We start from the raw sequence: 19,928 nt of genomic DNA, 5'->3' as shown, positions 1-19,928 counted from the left end.
AAGAATATATGTTATGCCAAACATTTATAAAAAAGCATTTATACCAACATAATGTGGCATCGTGGTACTTAACGTCCGGTATAACCTCTTTTCTTGGGTACCATATTGGTGGATCACTGTCACTCCAACAACATAAGAAGGTCAGATTAGACAGAGAGATATTACATCCATGATCGAAGCGGGATTTGAACTCGGGACCTTTCTGACATGAGGTCAGCTTCCTAAACACCATACAGTCTAGACGGCATATTTTTCCTATATAATCAAATATAATATTTATATGCTCCTTCCAATAAGATTTATTTCAAATTAGATACTAATTTACTAAGAATTCATGTGTCCATAACTTTCGAGATGCTAATCAGAAACCTAAAATATTTTTTTAAAAATATTCAAAATAATAAATTTATATATATTTTTTAACACTTTCTATGATTTGTTAGAAAATTCAATAAATCATTCGTTAATTGATCTAAATGAACGAACATTCAAACCGATAGTTTTTTTTTAAATTTGTGCTTTTTATAAATGTTTTATGCGAAAAATTATTCGTTATAAAAATAAACGGAATGCCTATATAACTTTTGATCCAACTATCAGATTTTCGTATGCTAACGGCAAACCTTATGGTTTCAGGGGTAGACATTAAATAAGTTAATTAACTAGTAAAGACGATAACAGTTACGAAATTATACACCAAAATGTTCAGTTGCTAACTAAACATACCCATTTTTTTCAATTATTCGGAAACTTGACATTCAAAATAAGTGTACGCAGCTTCTATCTAGAAATCAATTCTTAGGTCTGGAGAGCAGATTCTGTTCATAATTATAAAAAAAAAATATCCAAAGAAAATCCCATGTAGATCAAAATTATTTTAGAACTATCTATAATTTTTTTATTCGATTTAATAGTGCTCAAAATTTGTCTTAATTGTTAGGTACATAAATTCTTCTAAATTTTCAACCAATTCAAAATTTGTATAAAACCACTCGAATAGTTTTTGAGCGTGGACACTTAAAAATAAAACGAAACCTTTTTTTGCTTTATGTTAGACTTTGCTCAAAATCCATAAGACTTAGAAACTCAAAATAACAAAGGTGTGAAGAAAGAACAAGAAGTTCGATGAAAAAAAGAAATGATTATTATTTTTCAATTCTTAGGTAATCGTCAATTTCGCTACTATTAACGTATAAACAAAATGTTTTAACATCTAGCTATAAAATATCTTATTAGATATTTTGAAACCAAAATATTCTGTGTTTTTGAGAAGAATATTAACGTTTTCGAAGAAATAAATAATGATAAAAGAAAATTAAATTACGGAGGTTGTTGTTGTTAATTTACGTCACACTAGAACTGCACAATGGGCTATTGGCGACGGTACGGAGGTTTGCCAGTTAGCTAGTAGTATATAGATCAGGGGTGGCCAACCTGCGGCTCGCGAGCCACATGCGGCTCTTTGAAGTCTTTATTTGTGGCTCTCGATAAATGTACTCGAGTACCCTTTTCCTTTTTGCGTTATTATATTTTAAAAAATTATTATCGTTCCGTATGTGTTTCAAAATGTCTTTTAAATTACTGAGAACAAATATGAAAGACTAAGTGCAACGTTGTTGAATTCAAGGTGAGTTTTCCCTTTCCAATATAATTATGAGACAAAAAGGATCGGGACAATTTGAATTGATAGAGATGCAAGAAGATCAAGCTCTACAATTAAAATATAAATCGACGTCGATTACGGATTTTTGGAAATTTGTACCAGAATCGAAGTATCCTGAATTAAAAAAAGCTACTTGTTGAATTATTTCAATATTCGGGACAACGTACTTAAGTGAATCATTTTATTCTTCTTAAAAATTCGTGAAATCCAAACACCCATCAGTATTAACTAACCACCATCTCTGAGAAGTGCTGTCACCAATTATTCACTAAATTTTAAGGAATTATCAAGAGAAGTAAAATAAATGTGGTTAATATTTAAATTCAATACGCATATTTTGTACTTTTACTTATATGTTTTTAATATATATAATTTATGCAAAAAAAAATTTAATACCTTTTTTGCTTACCTCTTAAATACGTATTTAATTGCGGCTCGCGAAAATTTTCAAGTTTTAAAAAATAGCTCGACTATCAAGGAGCTTGTCCACCCCTGATATAGATCCTCTTTGTACATAAAAAATATATAAATAACATGATTAATGTAAAACAATAACAAATAAAACTCAAAAATACGCGCCAGAGATATCAAATAACATTTAGCTATTAATAAATAAGATAATAAATAAGGTAAGGATAATATGGTCAATTAATAAAAACAATATGGTCAAATATGGTAATCATAATAAATGTGATCAAATACTTTTTCTACATCCGTTTTTCAAAAATATATTTTTATAATTGGCGGTGTTGGCGTGATATCTGCTTTTTATAGTTAAAATTAAACATTTTTATGCGACTTTATGAATATATTTAGGCATACATGAGTACCTTTTTAATAAATGGCTCTCTTTCTTAACTTGAAATAATATCTCCGTTAAATTGTTTGCTTTTGTACGTTGAAAAAGACGCGTAAATAAAAGCGTAGTTATTTTTTTCCCAAAGAAAATTCATAGAACTTTTTAAATTGCCTTTTTAAAGTTATGCATTTTTGGCTTACAGTATTTCACTTTTCCTTTAGTTACTTATTTATTCATGCGAAACTTAAGAAAAGAATCTCGTTTCTCTTGAAGTTTAACGGATTATACAATCTCGTTTTCTTCCATTTCTTGCATATTATAGAACCTCCAACAATTTGAAATGCTTTTTTATGTTTGGATAATTTTTCATTTTGACGTTAGAAAACATTTGTAATAAGAGATTGCTTAAATGTTCCAGGAAAAAAGGTATACTTTTCGTCTTGATGTTTCTTTAAAGTAGTACTTTTAGATTTCGACAATTTAGATTTCAAATTAGCTTTCTTGAATATTTAGAAACATTTTATTATTATTTTTTTAAAGCAATAATTTCGTTATTTTCTGATTTTGATACCTTTTTTTAAAGTGATTACGTTGGACCGATTTAAAGGATAAAAATTTCCCCCTTTATTTTCATACAAATGGGGGAATTTTGAGAATGATCATTGTTTTATCTTCTCTTATTTTGCTTCATCTCTTATTTTTTTATTAGTATCTTTATTATGTTTGCAAATTAGAACTTTCTTAAAAGAGATAAATATGTTGATTGTTTTTATCGGATAATAATGTACTTTAAAGAGGGTAATACTTGGAAATAAAATACATAATGTAGCGGAGAAAAGACCATGGATTTTGAAAGCATCAGTAAAAGAATATATTATATTGTTTTTCTTTAACTACTTTAAAGAGGGCAATACTTGGAAATGAAATACATAATGTAGTGGAGAAAAGACCATGGATTTTGAAAGCATCAGTAAAACAATATATTATATTGTTTTTCTTTAACTACTTTAAAGAGGGTAATACTTGGAAACAAAATACATAATGTAGTGGAGAAAAGACCATGGATTTTGAAAGCATCAGTAAAAGAATATATTATATTGTTTTTCTTTAAATACTTTAAAGAGGGTAATACTTGGAAACAAAATACATAATGTAGTGGAGAAAAGATCATGGATTTTGAAAGCATCAGTAAAACAATATATTATATTGTTTTTCTTTAACTACTTTAAAGAGGGCAATACTTGGAAACAAAATACATAATATAGTGGAGAAAAGACCATGGATTTTGAAAGCATCAGTAAAAGAATATATTATATTGTTTTTCTTTTACTACTTTAAAGAGGGTAATACTTGGAAACAAAATACATAATGTAGTGGAGAAAAGACCATGGATTTTCAAAGCATCAGTAAAAGAATATATTATATTGTTTTTCTTTAACTACTTTAAAGAGGGCAATACTTGGAAATGAAATACATAATGTAGTGGAGAAAAGACCACGGATTTTGAAAGCATCAGTAAAACAATATATTATATTGTTTTTCTTTAACTACTTTAAAGAGGGTAATACTTGGAAATAAAATACATAATATAGTGGAGAAAAGACCATGGATTTTGAAAGCATCAGTAAAACAAGATGTAGGCAGAAATGAGATTCATCAGATCATTAGAAGACTTTATGAATTTTGGTTTAAAGAAAATGCATGATAAGAGTTTTAAGTATAAATAACATATCCCAAGCATCTGTACTTTAAAAAAATGGTTAAGCAAGACGTGTTGATTTAAAAAACAGAAAACAGGGAAGAAAAAAATTGCCTATAATGGTTCTTAAAAACTGTATTCTCTATGTTGAGAAATCATTTACAATGTTACAAAAGCTAAATAACAAAAATAATTTAATATTAGTTCACTTGAAATATTTAGCAAATTAGAATACAACTTTTTTAAAAAATCCTGCTTTTTACAGTCCAAAAAGGTGTACCCCGCTTTAAATTATGTGTTCTTCAGTTTCAAATTTTAAGTGTGTTACATCAGCGCAGGAACACACTATAAACTTTTTTCAAAGGTCATATAAAGTCATTTCAAGAATCTCAATTTAGGAGCCTACAATGCATTTCTTAGGGAAGTCCAATTCACTACAAAACATTTAGAAGTATAAAATCTTTATGTTGATGATAGTAAAAAACATACATGAGCGTAAAATTACAAATATATTTAAGTAATTTTACATTAGAATGATAAATTAAAATAATTACAAAGTTTAATCTAATTAAGCATTATAAAGCATAGCTAGGTACCCTTCTTTGGATATGGTAGGTTAATCGGTAACATTCCCTAAACATGTGCCTTAAATGGACTCAATACAGAACCAATGATTAAAATATTGTGATCAGGGGTCTGTCCAGACATTTTGTGAAAGGTCCGTTTTTCGTGAAATTGTGAAAAAATTACTCACATTCTTTCAACCAGGGTCCATTTTTATGAATTTGTGCAAATAGGGTCCGTTATTGCAAAAAAAAAAAACTTTTTCAATGAGTTTTTAAATTGTAAAGACATGCAAGATTATGCTCAACACTGTAAAATTATAATTAAAAAACTTAAATTTTAAAAAATAAACAACAATTGCTGTTTATAAATTAGAGACGTAACATTTGGTATTTAGCCTATACTGCTGAACGCAGAATATTAATTTCGGACGAATAATGGAAGAATCGTCTGCCGAAGACAAAACTTAATTCGTTTACATCCATCTTTCTTGTTTTTTGCCCTGGAAAGGGTTTATTCGATTAACAAAATAATAATGAAGGTAAACAAATTTGCGAAGGATCCAATTAAAAGAAAAATCATTTTGTGAAGGGTCCGTTTTTAAGTTAAAATATTTTGTGAAGGGTCCGTTTTTAAGTTAAAATATTTTGTGAAGGGTTCGTTTTTAAGTTAAAATATTTTGTGAAGGGTCCGCTTTTATGAAAAGATATTTTGTGAAGGGTCCGTTAACGGACCCAAATTTCTTCTAAACAGACCCCTGGTGATGCATTTCAGTAATATAATTTCTTTCATCATCTAATGGCAAACTTTAACTTCATTTAATTTTCATTATTATTATTTTGTTATTTTCTCGACTTAAGCACTTTATTCGCTGACAATGGACTGCCATCGTCCAACAACCTGCTATAAGAATCCTCCTACAGTACTAAAGTTGAAACAAAGCTCAAATTCTTTTAAAATTGGCTCGTAAATTCGTACTGGAAACACAGCAATAATACAGAAAACCCTTGTGTAGAGGACGAGCTATCGCGTTCATAGCATACAATGAATATTCTTGGAAGACTTCCGTCAGGATGAAAGAGTTAAGTTGAAATCGAAATTTTGAAAATGTGCAATCAAGATTTACATTAATTCAACAAAAGGTAAAAAATATGCGTGCACGAATTGTGGAAAATAAATTAAGTCTCGAGTAATAAAAATAATAAAAGTATTATTTTTTTAATTCAAAATGCATTTATTACTATCCATTTATTGTTGAAATCAAAAAAAAGTATTTTAAAAATCATTACTTGCTTCGAGGAAAATGATACATTTTACAAAAGAAATGTTGATTTTTGAAGAAAGAAAATATCGGGCATAAATTTAATATTTTTGTAAAAAAATTTTTTTTTGCTTTATTTTTACTAGTGTTATAAAAATACATATTTAAATTGTCTATTACGGAATGCTTATAAACATAAATATGATGTTTATAAACCAATTTCTTGCATTGAAAATTGTTTTTTAAAAGGTATATCATAATATATTAATGTTTTATTCATACAAAAAACTCTTAACTCTTCTCAAATCCTGAATTTTAAGTCTTTTTTAAAATTATTCTTCACTAAGTTAAGTTAATCTACTTAAAATGTGTCCTCTTCATATCAAAAAGTTACTTATTATCTAAACATGGAAACTTTGACCTATTATAAGTCAATTAACTATTTATTCTTGTATGATTTTCTCTAATCAAAAGTAAAATGTTTTACTTTAATTATTTTAAGAAAACCAACAATGGTAAATGCGACTACATTATCACTTTAAAGTTATTTCAATTTTTATTATGAAATTAAATTTTTTAATAGCTAAATACTTATCTGAGAGAAATAATTGTCCAAGAAAAATTTTTCATGATAAATTTATTAATGTTGAGGTCATTACAAGTTATATATTCATTGTATTTAAGCATACAAACGAATTACTTTGTTGGAAATAATAAATTTTAAAAATTTTAATAATTTATATTTACCATACGAAATTTAATATATGGATTCACATTTTTTTTTTCAATTCAACTTTTTTTTTTTAAAAAAAAAGTAAATAAATTGGCTTTCCATCCCTTTACAATGATTAAAGTCATTGGAATCTAATCTCCAATCAAAGAGTTTGCCCTGAAAGCAAAATTATAAAACAACTAACGTAAAGCCGTGGTGGACCAGGGGATAGAGCGTTTGTCTTCCAGTGAGGTGAATCTGGTTCGAACCCCATAGATGGCTGGTCAATACGAATCCCACACCAGGCTCGCACCGACCACAATGCTGATGTAAAATATCCTCAGTGGTAGACGGATAATCGGTTAAATTTCCCTTGCCGTCAGAATAACCGTGGGAGGTTTTCAAGGTTTTCCTCTCTGTGTTGATGCGAATTAGTTCCATGAAAAATTTCTCCACGAAGGCGAATTTCTCCAAACACTTCATGCAGGAGTTCCCTTGTGTTCTGGATTGGTTTCAAAGTTACAAGGCTACGGAGTTGAACATTAGTGGTCGTAAACCCAAAATTGGATCGGCTGTTCAACGAAGGTTATAAAAAAACAACAAGTGTGAGCGGCTGTGTCTAAGGGGATATTGTGTTTGTCTCCCAATGTGGTGACCTAGGTTGGAATCCCAGAGGTGTACGAATTCTGCTCCTCCCTCGCACTAACCCCATTGCTAATATAAAAATATCCTCTGTGGTAGACGGATAATATGTTTGAATCTCCTAGTTATCAAGTTAGCAGTGGTTTCCTCTCCATGTAACACAAATGCGGATTAGTTCGAGCAAAAAGTCCCCTACAGAGGCTAGTTCGTTCCAATGTGTGATATAGAAGTTTCCTTGTCTAATGGGTTGGGTTCGAAATTAAAAGACTACGGAGTTGAACATTGATAGCTATAAACTCGGAATCGAGTGAAATTTTCAAATCTGGTTATATATATATAAAAAAAAACGGGTAGTGCTAGTTTTTCAATACCAAACTGCCTCCTTATTGAAAGTGGTTTGTTGCCTATCTTTCGCAGGTTTAGAAAGAACAAAATGAATTGCATTTCTGTCATGTTTTTTTATGGGCAATGTCATTGACCTGAATTCCATACATTTACATCTTTTTCTAACTTAAGGGTAATTCGCAACCTCCTCTGGTCATAACTACTGATGAAAATGGAATGAATATAATAATATAAAATAAAAATTAATACAAAGTTTGACAAACTTGCAAGAAAGGAATGCTAACGCTTATATTCTATTTCGAAACACCATAGCATGTCTCAGAATATCGAATTCATATTAAGATATACTTTATCTTGATAAAAATTTAAAGTATGAATTCGTAACATGGAAATCAGATTTCTATTTACTTCTCATAAAAATTATTTTTATAATTTAAAGGCTTCTAATAAAATGTTTTAGCCGAATAGTTCAAATAGTTTCCTTTTATGTCCATGCTGAATCCATGACAAATGTAAATCATTTTTGGTTTAAGTATTTTTAAAGCTGTGTAATAATTTAAAGGAATTATAAAATCTAACAAAGAAAAACTCAACGAAAGAGCTTATTTTTATATTTCCGTGACTTCTACTCATGCACACACAGTATAAAAATTTTTACGTTTATTTTAATGTTTACTTCAAAGTAGCTAATTTGCAATTCGTGCCAAGAGTTTAAAGTCCCTACTTTTTTCTTTAAAAAGCACGCGAATTCTAATTTACCAAAAACTACTTCTTTGCTTATACAAATAAAATCTAATTCACTGCTGTTCCTTGTAAAAACTACGTTCTGGCATTCCTTTTTTTAAGTTTGCGTTTTAAAAGATTTCTTCTTTGTTCTTTCACCTCAATTGTTTATCGTTTTATTATTGTTATAGCTCAAGAGTGGCCAATCTTTTGCATCCCATGCACAATTTTTTTTCAACCGACGAATTTAGATGCTCCATCGTACATGAAAGCTGATATAATTGATCAAGACAATTTGGCAATTGATCAAGACAGTTTGACAAGACCATTTAATAAAATACATTTTTATCTACTGAACTCGACCGTTAAAATAATGGTTAAGCAAGGATATAAGGAAATAAATAAAATTAAGTTAATGAAACCTAAAGACAAATGGCGACTTCTCTTATTATAAAGCCTACTTAAGCGCCATTTGTAATGCAACTAGTTTAATATCTGACTAATTGTTATTCGTAACACTCATTTACATAAAATTATAACATTTGCGATAAAACACTATGATACGAATTCGTATGAAACGTATTTATAAAAAATAATCACACTAAAATGGAACAAAATGATTAAATTTCAGTTTTTAACTTCATTTTAAATTTTTCAAGATAATTCAAATAACAATCAAGTTTAAATTTTATTTCATCCATTAATACCCAAGTAGACGAAAATTTACCGCAGAGCGGGTCTTGGTAAGATCTCATAAGAGCAATACACTTTTAGAAATTACAAGAAAAAAATTGTTAAATAACAATTGATTTAATTATTGTTTTACTATATTCAAACAAAACAGTTAAATATCATGAATAAGATGGTAATCAAACTATTAAGTGTAAGAAAAACCGTTTATCAACTGCTTTCACCTATTACAGTTAAACAACCGGAATTTTATCGCACCAACTAAACCCATCTACTTAATTCCTTCCAGATAGTTACAGAAGTATTTCCCTAAGCGAAGCATTCAGGAATTTTATCAGAGTTCAAAATCATACTTTATATTCAAGGTATATATATATTAATCATTAATTTTTTAAAAATTTCAATCAGTTAATTTTTTAAAAAATTTCTTTTCTCATTTGACCATAAAAACTCTTATAAAATGTATAAGTAATACTTAATATTATTTAACAATTATACTGCAATTAAAATGTTTAACACCACTAACAATAAAAAAATTAGTATTATTATTTAATTATGGCAAATTAATTACTGAATAAATGAAAATCATGTTACTTTTTTTCTATCAAACTGAAAACTTTTATGAATTGTTAAGACATATATCAATTTGTCAGATGAAAATTAAATTAATTTAGACCAGAAAGCATTTTCAAAATTAAATTATTCTTGGCAGAACAAGTCTTTATTCTTTAATTACATGCAGATACAATAACTACGCATTTAATAAGATTTAAAATTACTTGAGTTAAAATAAATATTTATAAAATTAAATAAGTATAATGCTATTTGCTGTATTTACTGATAGTAAAACAGCAAATTATGTTACATATCGTCATTGGGCACATTTAAATATGAAATTGACATGAAAAGAATAATGAGATACTATAATTTAAGAGCTTCATTCTTATCTACATTTAAGTTCTTGTACAAAAAAAATCATAGTTAATCTTTTTAATTTATTAACATTCCATATTAAATAATAAAACATTTATTATCAATGAGATATGATATCAGTGATTTATTTTCACAGCCTTAAGTAATACATATTCTATAATGTAGTACTGTTAAACTAGTATTTTCGACATAAATCTGTAATTGAAAAAAATCATAATTAATCATGTAAGTCAATGATTTTTTTTTAAGTCAAACGTTTTTTAATCATGCTTAGGGATTGCACTCCATATATAAACTGCTGTTTGTAGAAAATGCAACACCATGAAGGAATCATCAGAATCAAATGAAATTCGCAGCAAATGTCAATTATAGGATATTATGCAAATTAATAAAGTTTCAGAGCCATCGCGCGTGCGTGGCGCGCGCAGCGCCCTCTGAATTGATGCTGAAAGCGTATAAATAAAGTGCTGTAGCGGGACGTTGAAAATAGTCTATGATTATTTGTTAGTGGCAAACGTTTAGTGAGACCTGAGTATGCCTCCACGACGGAAGAATAAGAAATTCAAGCAACTTACGGAGTTTGAACGAGGGAGGATAATCGGCCTTCGAGAAGGAGGATTTTCCTATCGCGCAATAGCAGCTCGTATGCAGCGGAACAGTTCCACAGTGATGCGAGTTTGGAAGCAGTGGACCGACGAGCACCGAACAACTCGAAAAACAGGCACTGGACGACAGAAGGTGACGTCAGAGCGCGATGATCGACACCTGCTCCGCATGGCGGTGAATGATCGCACAGCTTCCTCCAGGCAGCTGGCAGCACATTGGTCTACTGCTACAGGTGTACAATTGTCGGCTTCGTCAATTCGTCGTCGTCTGCTGCGCCGTGGATTGCGTGCAAGGGTGCCATTATACAGGATTCCCCTCACGGCGGATCATCGACGGCTGCGTCGGCAGTGGGCTCTTGAGCACAGAGACTGGCGAGCTGATTGGCACCAAGTTGTCTTTTCAGATGAATCACGCTTCAATTTGTGGACCCATGATGGCCGTGTTCGTGTTAGACGTTATGCCGGTCAACGCTGCCTTCCTGAGTGTATTATTGAACGACATAGTGGTCGAACACCCGGAGTTATGGTCTGGGGTGCGATTTCGTATCATGGACGATCCAATTTGATACGAATTGAGGGTAATCTCAATAGCAACAGATACGCCCGTGAAGTGCTACAGCCCGAAGTCGTTCCTTTCCTTCAAGGCATCCCTGGAGCTATCTTTCAGCAGGATAATGCACGCCCACATGTTGCGCGGACTGTTAGAGACTTCTGTTCAGCACAACGCATGCAACTTCTTCCTTGGCCTGCTTATTCGCCGGATATGTCGCCTATTGAGCACGTGTGGGATATGGTTGGTCGGCGTCTCACTCGTGATCCGCGTCCTGCAGTTTCCAAAGACGAACTTTGGTTGCGCATACAAGCGATATGGAATTCTCTTCCTCAAGCAGATATTCAACATCTGTTTGACTCCATGCCACGTCGTATAGCAGCACTTATTGCAGCGCGTGGTGGCTGCACCAAATACTGATTTCGGACGCTTAATTTGTTTCTTTTGTTTTGAAAATTTCATCATTTATTTGTATCAGTACAAGTCGTTTCTGCATTAAATTTCATTTGATTCTGATGATTCTTTCATGGTGTTGCATTTTCTACAAACAGCAGTTTATTAACTAACGGGAAATAATTGAAATTTTTAATATGATTAATTTCTATGACATTAAATTTGAATTCATGTTATTTTTTTATGAAATTACACTCCTGATATAAGGGATCAATAACTGAAATAAAATTAGGCAGATTTGGAAATATAAATTAAAATAATTTCTAAGAATAATATATCCTAGGAATAGGAAAAATGTATCCTAGATTTAGCAAATGTAAGTAAGAAAATTATAATGCAATTATCTCCAATGCCCAATGAAATGTCTTTTTTACGGTTTTGAAAACATGCTACGTAGTTATAAATTGTAAGAAAAAGAAGAAAAAAACGTATACTTTTGTATTTATGATTAACCCTATTTGCTGTAAATGGTTTCAAAACCGTAGCGGTAAAAAATGTTCTTTATCGTAAACTTTACGGTTAATTGAATGAACAGACTGCTGTCGGTAATTTACCATAATTTTAGAATGAATATTCTAAAAGTTAGGTTAGTACAATAAATCTAGGAATTTTTTTTGCAGAAAAAAAATTATGGAAATTTGAAGATGATTGAACAGCTTTGTTAACTGATTGGGGAGATTCGAAATCAGGACCTTGAGTGGGTTATTGATTCTTTATGCTCTTAAACAAAGGAGCCTTCTTTTTTACCACACTAAAAACATATGATTGCTTAAAAAGAACTAATAAGATCTATTATAAGACTGTTTTAAGAAAATTAAGATTGTTGAGCAGTTATAATGAAGCGGTTTGAAGCAAAAAGAAAATAAATTGAGTTTAATTGAATAATTAGAATTTCAATTTCGTTTGATTATTATTATGTCATTTAACCATTTAATTTTTTGTTATTTTTGATAAAATATTTTTATTTGATGATGAAAAAAATTCGAAATAGGCAGGAAAAATAAGTATATATATTTAGTAATATATTGAAGCTTTAATTTATTATCAACAATAAGTATTCTACCAACAATTTTGGCCGATTATTTTATCGGCAATAAATGGTGCTAAAATATTTGCATAACCTTTCTCACTTGTGTATTTGATGAGCAAGGATAAGAAATTCGTAATATGTTAAAAATAAGTTTATAAGATTCCTACAATTTGCATTAACAACTTAGGTCTTTTTTTCTGAAAAGAAAACTTACACTAAAATTTTAAAAAAAGTAATTGTAAAAAAATTTTTTTTTCATTAAATATTTAAATTAGATTAAAAACTTACATTTCAAATACATTTAGTGAGAAAGGGTGGTTTGCTTTTTTTATTATGCTACTATGCTATCTTATGGTATTAAACTGTAAAAAATAGATACTCAATTAACACGAATTGTTTTTCTGTTTTTGATTAAACCATTTCCTGGTATATGCCCCAAGCAAAAATTTCGTCAAAATGACGAAATAACTATCATTATTTACTCGAGGAAACAAATTTTGTAAAAATTAAAAAAAAATAAAAAATACTTCACCACTCAATTTTTTCCAAAAAAAAAAAAATAAAAAAAATAACTCCTAATCTTTTTAACTTTTCTGATAATACTTTAACATGGGCACCACATAGGTGGAAGGACGTAACAAGAGCAGGAAAGATACGTTGCACCCATGTCCGAAACTGGCTTTGAACCCCGGATTTTCCGGGTACTAAGCCAACTACTTGATCACTATACAAATCGGTCAGCTATATACGTCATTTCGTCACAAATCACGTGATTTCGTGACGAATTGATTTTCAAAATTAACTAAATATTGCAAAAGGATTGTTTAATTGTAAAAGTGAGAGTTTTATTTCTGAGAGTGTCGTGTCCCTTTCGCTCCCAGCAATTGTTTTAGGCCATGTTCAAAATTTGTCACTCTCTACCAAATAAGATTTGTCCCGGAAACGTAAAACTTTTATATAGTTTAACTATTTTTTCATTTAATTATATATATTTTTTTAGCTCAGTATTATTCATTATTATATTTTCATTCAATGACAATTTTAAATTATTTGGAAAAAAATTGGTTTCACTTTTTCTCTTTATATTACTGTTTTTACTGAAGTCTGTTGTCATTTTATTTTGTGTTTTATTAATTAAAATATTTTTGCATTAAGTTAAAACTTTTTAGAAGACTATATATAGTATTTTGTATTTTATTTTCTTAGGGTTAAAATTCCGCGATTCGTAACTTATTTCATTTATTTTTTTCAGTGATATTCTATAATAATTTAACATTGATTTCGAAAAAAAATTTTTTTGACTTTTCTCATGATGCTGCTTTTTTAATGAAGTCTGATGTTATTTTATTATTTTTTTAATATATATTCATTATTTCATATTTTAAATATTTTTAAAAAAATTAATTTTTTAGAAGACTATATAATTTTTATTTTTTATTTTCTTAGCGTTGAAATTGCGTGATTAGCAATTTTTTCCGCAGTAAAATTCCATAATAATTTTTAGAATTTCGAACAAAAACTGGTTATACTTTTTCTCATTCTCTTACATTTTTATTGAAATCTTTCGTAGATGAAGCATTTTATCCCTTCCTTCGTGCTAAAATTCCATGATCTTATTATTTCTTTAACAACCTCAATTTCTTACTTTAGAAATAAATATTTACCGGCGACATTTTCGGAAACCATTTCTAGATCGGAATCAGGATAAAGAGGATTTCTGTGCGAACAAATTCTCATTGGGATGAAATGGAAATGGTATTGTCCAATCCAAATCCCTAATTCTAATTGAATCTATTGAAAGAAACTTGTGACGTTGGGTAATTAGTTGTGAAAGGAACTGGTTAAAAGAATAAAATAAAGACAGACAATATGCACAAAGGGAAAAGCTGAATTGAAATTTAGAAAGGATTTTACTTTCGTGCAAAACTATTCAACAGAATTTGCATGATTTTGTTTCGAATATATAGCAATACAAAAGCTTTTACTATTCAATCCTAATCTAAAATAAGACTCGTTAAAGGATTTAGAAACCAATAGAAATTAGTGTATATACAGCTATGATTAAAGCTAGTTTTGTCATGACTTTGTTTTCTTTTACATTGCGTTTCGTTTTTATTACACAAGTTTTTGCCAAATTATTTAATTTAATTGTAAAGTTTAATTAAGCTAATCGAATCTGAAAAGTAGGGCTTATGCGGAAAAGCTGTAATTTGGTATTTTAAAGTAGCGCACCGGTGTTCAAAGCACCGGTGTTAAATGACATCTGATATAATGATTGAATTTTCACGTTATACACTGAGAAAAAATTTCAGGTGAAATCAAAATACGGTATGGTAGTGGCTTTTCTGGTAAAAAAGGAAAATATAATTTTGGTATTAGAAACCAAAATATACGGTGTTATAACCATATATTCTGATATTACCAAATATTCTGATACGGTGTCTAAACCATTGGTTACCAACTGCTCGCGGGTCACATCTGGCTCGCGAAGCCTTCTTCTTGTGGCCCGCGAACAAAAGTATATTAATTGACATTTTTTTGCCGACAATTTTCGTAAAATATCTATATGGGTTGAAAACACTTTTCTTTCTGTAAAAAAAAACCTAATTTCTTCGTTTCTGTAAAATTTAACCTACCAACGGTGCAAAAAAATTTATTTCTCAAGTTTTGCATCCAAGAAAATATTTATTCAAATATAAAAATAATCGTGTATGTTGCTCTTTTTACTTGCTTTTTTTTGTATTTTGTGAATATAATTTAGCATGAGCGTATCAGAAATTTTCTCGAAGAAATTGTCCGATTTAACTGTTTGAAACCACTAATTTTGGACGAAATTATTTACATTTGTAAATTTTGAAGCCAGAATTTTTTACTATGCAATTAAATATTTTTAAAAATCTAGTTCTTGTTTTAATTTATAATTCAATACTTTTGTTTTGTACAACTTGATAAAAATCTGACAATAATATTTAATGTTCCTTCAAACAGTAAAGAGTTCTATATAGAATTTTGATAAAGTTGCGGCCCGCCATTTGACTGGAGTTTTTAATTGCGGCCCCTGGTCTCATGTAAGTTGGAAACCCCTGGTCTAAACCATTATATTTCTGATATTACCACACGTTTCGTAAAAAATATAAAACTGGGAAGTGAATTTAACAGAATGAGTGGTCTTTATGCCATGCTCTAATGTATCATGATAAAATTACCAATTTTGCTGAATTTTATCACACATTGTTAAATTATATTTTATAGTTAATTTTATCAAAATCATTTCCAAAGAGCTTCGATAAGATTTACCGAGCTTTTTGGAATTGCCATTGAGCAAGAAACACGGTAAAGTTTACCATGTTCTTATAGCTTTGACCGTTATTTTTCTGCTATTTTGACCGTTATTCGTGGAACCAACTAAACTAATCGTGCATGCAATATTTTAAGACAGAAAATCAGACTTAAAAATTTAACTATTGTATGGTCTTCTCTGCAAAATAGTTCTTTTTTTCTTTTTTTTTATCAAAGCGCCAAATAGGTTGTTATCAAAGCGCCAAGCTCCTGCAAATTTTTACCAGTTCCAGTAAATTATGTTCTTATCCATAATATGTCTGTGAATCTTTGAAAGCATTAATAGAGTAATTTTGTATTTTAGCTGGTAGTTATTGAAATTTCATATAGAAACATTAATGTTACAATAGCATTTTATTTAGGTAAGGGCCACAGGCCGAAATATGATAACGTAACGTTCTGGCTGATGCATAGGGAAGAAGGAGGATTTGACCTTGACGAGAATTTTTTTATATCTTGCTGGACAATACAGTATTTAAATTTTAATATATCTTAGAAACGTGGGACTGATCAACTTTCCATACTACTAAAGGCACATCGTCACATTTTCTAAGGTAATTAAATCAATATTATCTTCCCCTTGTAGGTAAAGTTTTAACTAATGGCGTTTTAGATGCAAGCTCTATTTATGGATAAGATTTAGAAAAAAAGGGAAATCTACATTAAAAATTGTTATTTTGAAGCGAAGTTATACAACACAATACAAATGTGGAGTTTCCTAAACTACTCAATTTTTCTGTAATAAATAATAATTTCAGCTGAAGTTTATGTAAAAAAACACTGTCTTTATTGATTGGTTCCTTTTGTAGTACTTTAAAAGGCTTCTAAATTAGCAATATCAATTCAAAAGAAACTACAAATATAAAAAATTGCTGATTTCTTTTAGGGAAGCAAATATTTACAATATGCGTTTCTTTCGAAGGACTCAGATATTCTAAACATCCCGTGTTAAAATTGTAAACTTAGATCTTTCTTTTTGTTCCTCTAGAAAAATATTTTTCTTTCTATATTCTCAGTCGTTAGTTTTTTATTTCTTAAAACTAATTTGAGAAAAATTCTTAACTTTAAATCCAAATTTCCTCAATCTCGAACCCTTCCTGTTTATAAAATTCCAAATAATAGAGAATAAAGTTGTTAACTGATTTAGTTTTGTATTTTACTTATTTATTTATTTATTTTGGAAAAAGCGTTGCAATGAATACGCGAGAACATTCGGTTACTCTCTGAAACTATGTTTAAAAAAGGTAAAAATATAGTACATTTCTTACCAAACAAAAATAAAAAGCTCATAAAAGTGCAACAGTTTTAACAATGCATAATTTTAAACATCTTAAATTCTTAACACTGTATAAAAAGCTACTCACGATATCTTTGACTTTCGTACATAGTTTATAAATAAATAATCGAACACTATAATTTTTTTTATATATAAAAGAAGCCTTTTTGTAAATAGTAATAAGCTTTTGACTGAGAAAACTGTTCCATTACGTGTTTAAATTAAAAGTGAATCCCAAATCTGTAAGCTGTTGCCTTTTTTGAAACGTATAAATTGAAAGATATGCATGAGTAACTAGATAAGTAATTGAAATAAAAGAACGCACTTGAAAACAAAAGATGTATCTAGTTTAATAAATCAGGGGGAGATTGTTTCATGCGGAACTTTGAAAATTTGAAAAGAATTTAGAAAACTTTTATTTTACATTTCTCAGGGGAAAAAATAATGCCGAAAAATAACTGGAAAAAAATATTCAGCTATACATTTCTTGACGATAACTTCTGTTTCGAGATTAATTCTACTTTAAGAATATGTTTGCCATTTATATGAAATATTTCTCCGCCTAGTCATTCTAAAGATACCATTTTAAGTTATAGCTTTTCCTTAAGAGAAGAATAAAAACTAAGAATCAAATGATTAACAATAATTAATTTTAAAGACATTCATATGATTACAGCTAAATGAAATTTTAATAACGTGTTATAATGAGTTTAAAATTTTTATATATTCCCATAAAAAACAGATTTCGTTTATCAAAAGGTAGATAGCTGTCTAGTTTGGTAGTAATATTTGAATTTCTTCACAAACCAAGTTTTGATGCTTACTCTAAAATGAAGTAATTAAACATTTTATAAGTTTGTAGAGTGTTTACCTCTAAAATTATTCAATTCAAATTCACTAGTATATAACAAATAATAACTCGATTCTAAGTTGGGGTACCTTTTCATAGATGAAGGTTGACATTGTCGATACCACTCGCCCACATTGGTGATCCGGTCGTGATCCGAACATGCCTAACTCGACGGGCATGCCCACTTCGATTTGAATACGTCTACTTCGATAGATGGTCCACATTGAACGATTGACTTGCTATTTATGACTGCGATATTCTCTTCTTCGCACCGTTGCTGCTCTGTCTCGATTACACACAACGGAGCCTGTATACATTCGACTGGTAATGGCAACGCAGGAGGTACAGTACACTTAATACAGCTCTCGCAATCAGCACTCAAAGTCCGGGGATCTTAATACAGCTCTCTCTCTCCTTCTGACAAAACAGCAATGAATCAATTAGTGTATTCGTTCATAAAATTCTATCACAGATAAAAATCTGGATAAAGTACTGTAGCTTGGCTACCACTACAATTATTCAATTGGAATTGAATAATTGTTGTCCTATGTTGTGGTACCTTTTCGTGGATAAAGGTTGACATTGTTAATAACACTCGCTCCACAAATTCGATAAGTTATAACTACGTGGAACTCTCGAAAAATGTAATCAGGGTTTAACATTTAGAAAAGGTAGCTTACACTAATTTGCATGATGTCAAATTTTTCTTTTCTTAATTTAAATTTTATTAAAAGTCATTACATTTTAGTATCTTTTCAAGATCACTTTTTACCTTAGAAAATGGCCATACATCCTTTATTGCATGAGAAATACAGAAATATATTTATTGTTACAGAAATTTATTTTACAAAACCTATTTTTGTTCTTGATGTTGAAGGTAAAAAAGGTTACTCTGTATTATCGTCCAATGTTTACCATGATAATCACAATTTGATTAAAAATCTTAAAATAGAATAGAATGTTTCACAAAGCAAAAATAAATTCAAAGATGCAAAAAAAATTTTTTTTTAAACTTTAACAATTCCTTTATTTCTATTATTAACTTTAAAATGATTTAAAACAATGTTAGAAAAATCTAAAATTTTAAACGATTTCAAATCCCTCGATTTTTTTTTATTAATTTATTTTTAGCAGTACTTTTAATGAATATTCAGGAAATAGGAAATTATTAAAGTACGTACTTAAACTTTAATTGAAGCTTCAAAATAGAGTTTTATTTCAGGATCGGAATTTTCCAACTAATTAGAAGGTCATGTCTGTTTACTTAGCAATCTCCAAAAATCTCCTTCTTAGTTATTTTAAAAGAATTCTCTAAGATTATTCTAGCAAAAATTACTTTTGGTTGTTGATAAATTTTGAAAAAAATAAAAAGTTGAACCAAAGTCACAGCCGGAAGACACATTCCTTAACAAATTAATTACTTTTTTTCTCCAAACATATTGAGAAGTAACTATTTGAAAGATTTTGTTTCAGGAAGAGAAGTTATGAGAGATCTATCGAATTAAAAGTACTTCACTAGATTTCGCTTTGAAAGCACATTTCATAGCTTTTTCTCTCATTTAATCGTTTCATAGATACTTTTCAAAACTCTTCCGAAATCTAATTAATAGAGGATACTCGTGATACATTAAAAATTAAGTTATATTGCTCAGAATTACGGATATGCTCTCCTAATTTAAAAAGTATTCTAAATTAAATTAAGGAAGTTGCTAGTAATTAAGAATTTTTTTGTTATTTTACATGGTTTGAAGTGATGTTGCATAAGAATGAAATAAAATTGATTTAAATAGAGAC

The sequence above is a fragment of the Parasteatoda tepidariorum genome, chromosome 6, assembly GCF_982258835.1.
Source record: "Parasteatoda tepidariorum strain Cologne lab strain chromosome 6, Ptep-v5.0, whole genome shotgun sequence".
NCBI lineage: Eukaryota > Metazoa > Arthropoda > Arachnida > Araneae > Theridiidae > Parasteatoda > Parasteatoda tepidariorum.
The sequence above is the reverse complement of the archived record's forward strand: the minus strand, read 5'-3'. Positions refer to the sequence as shown.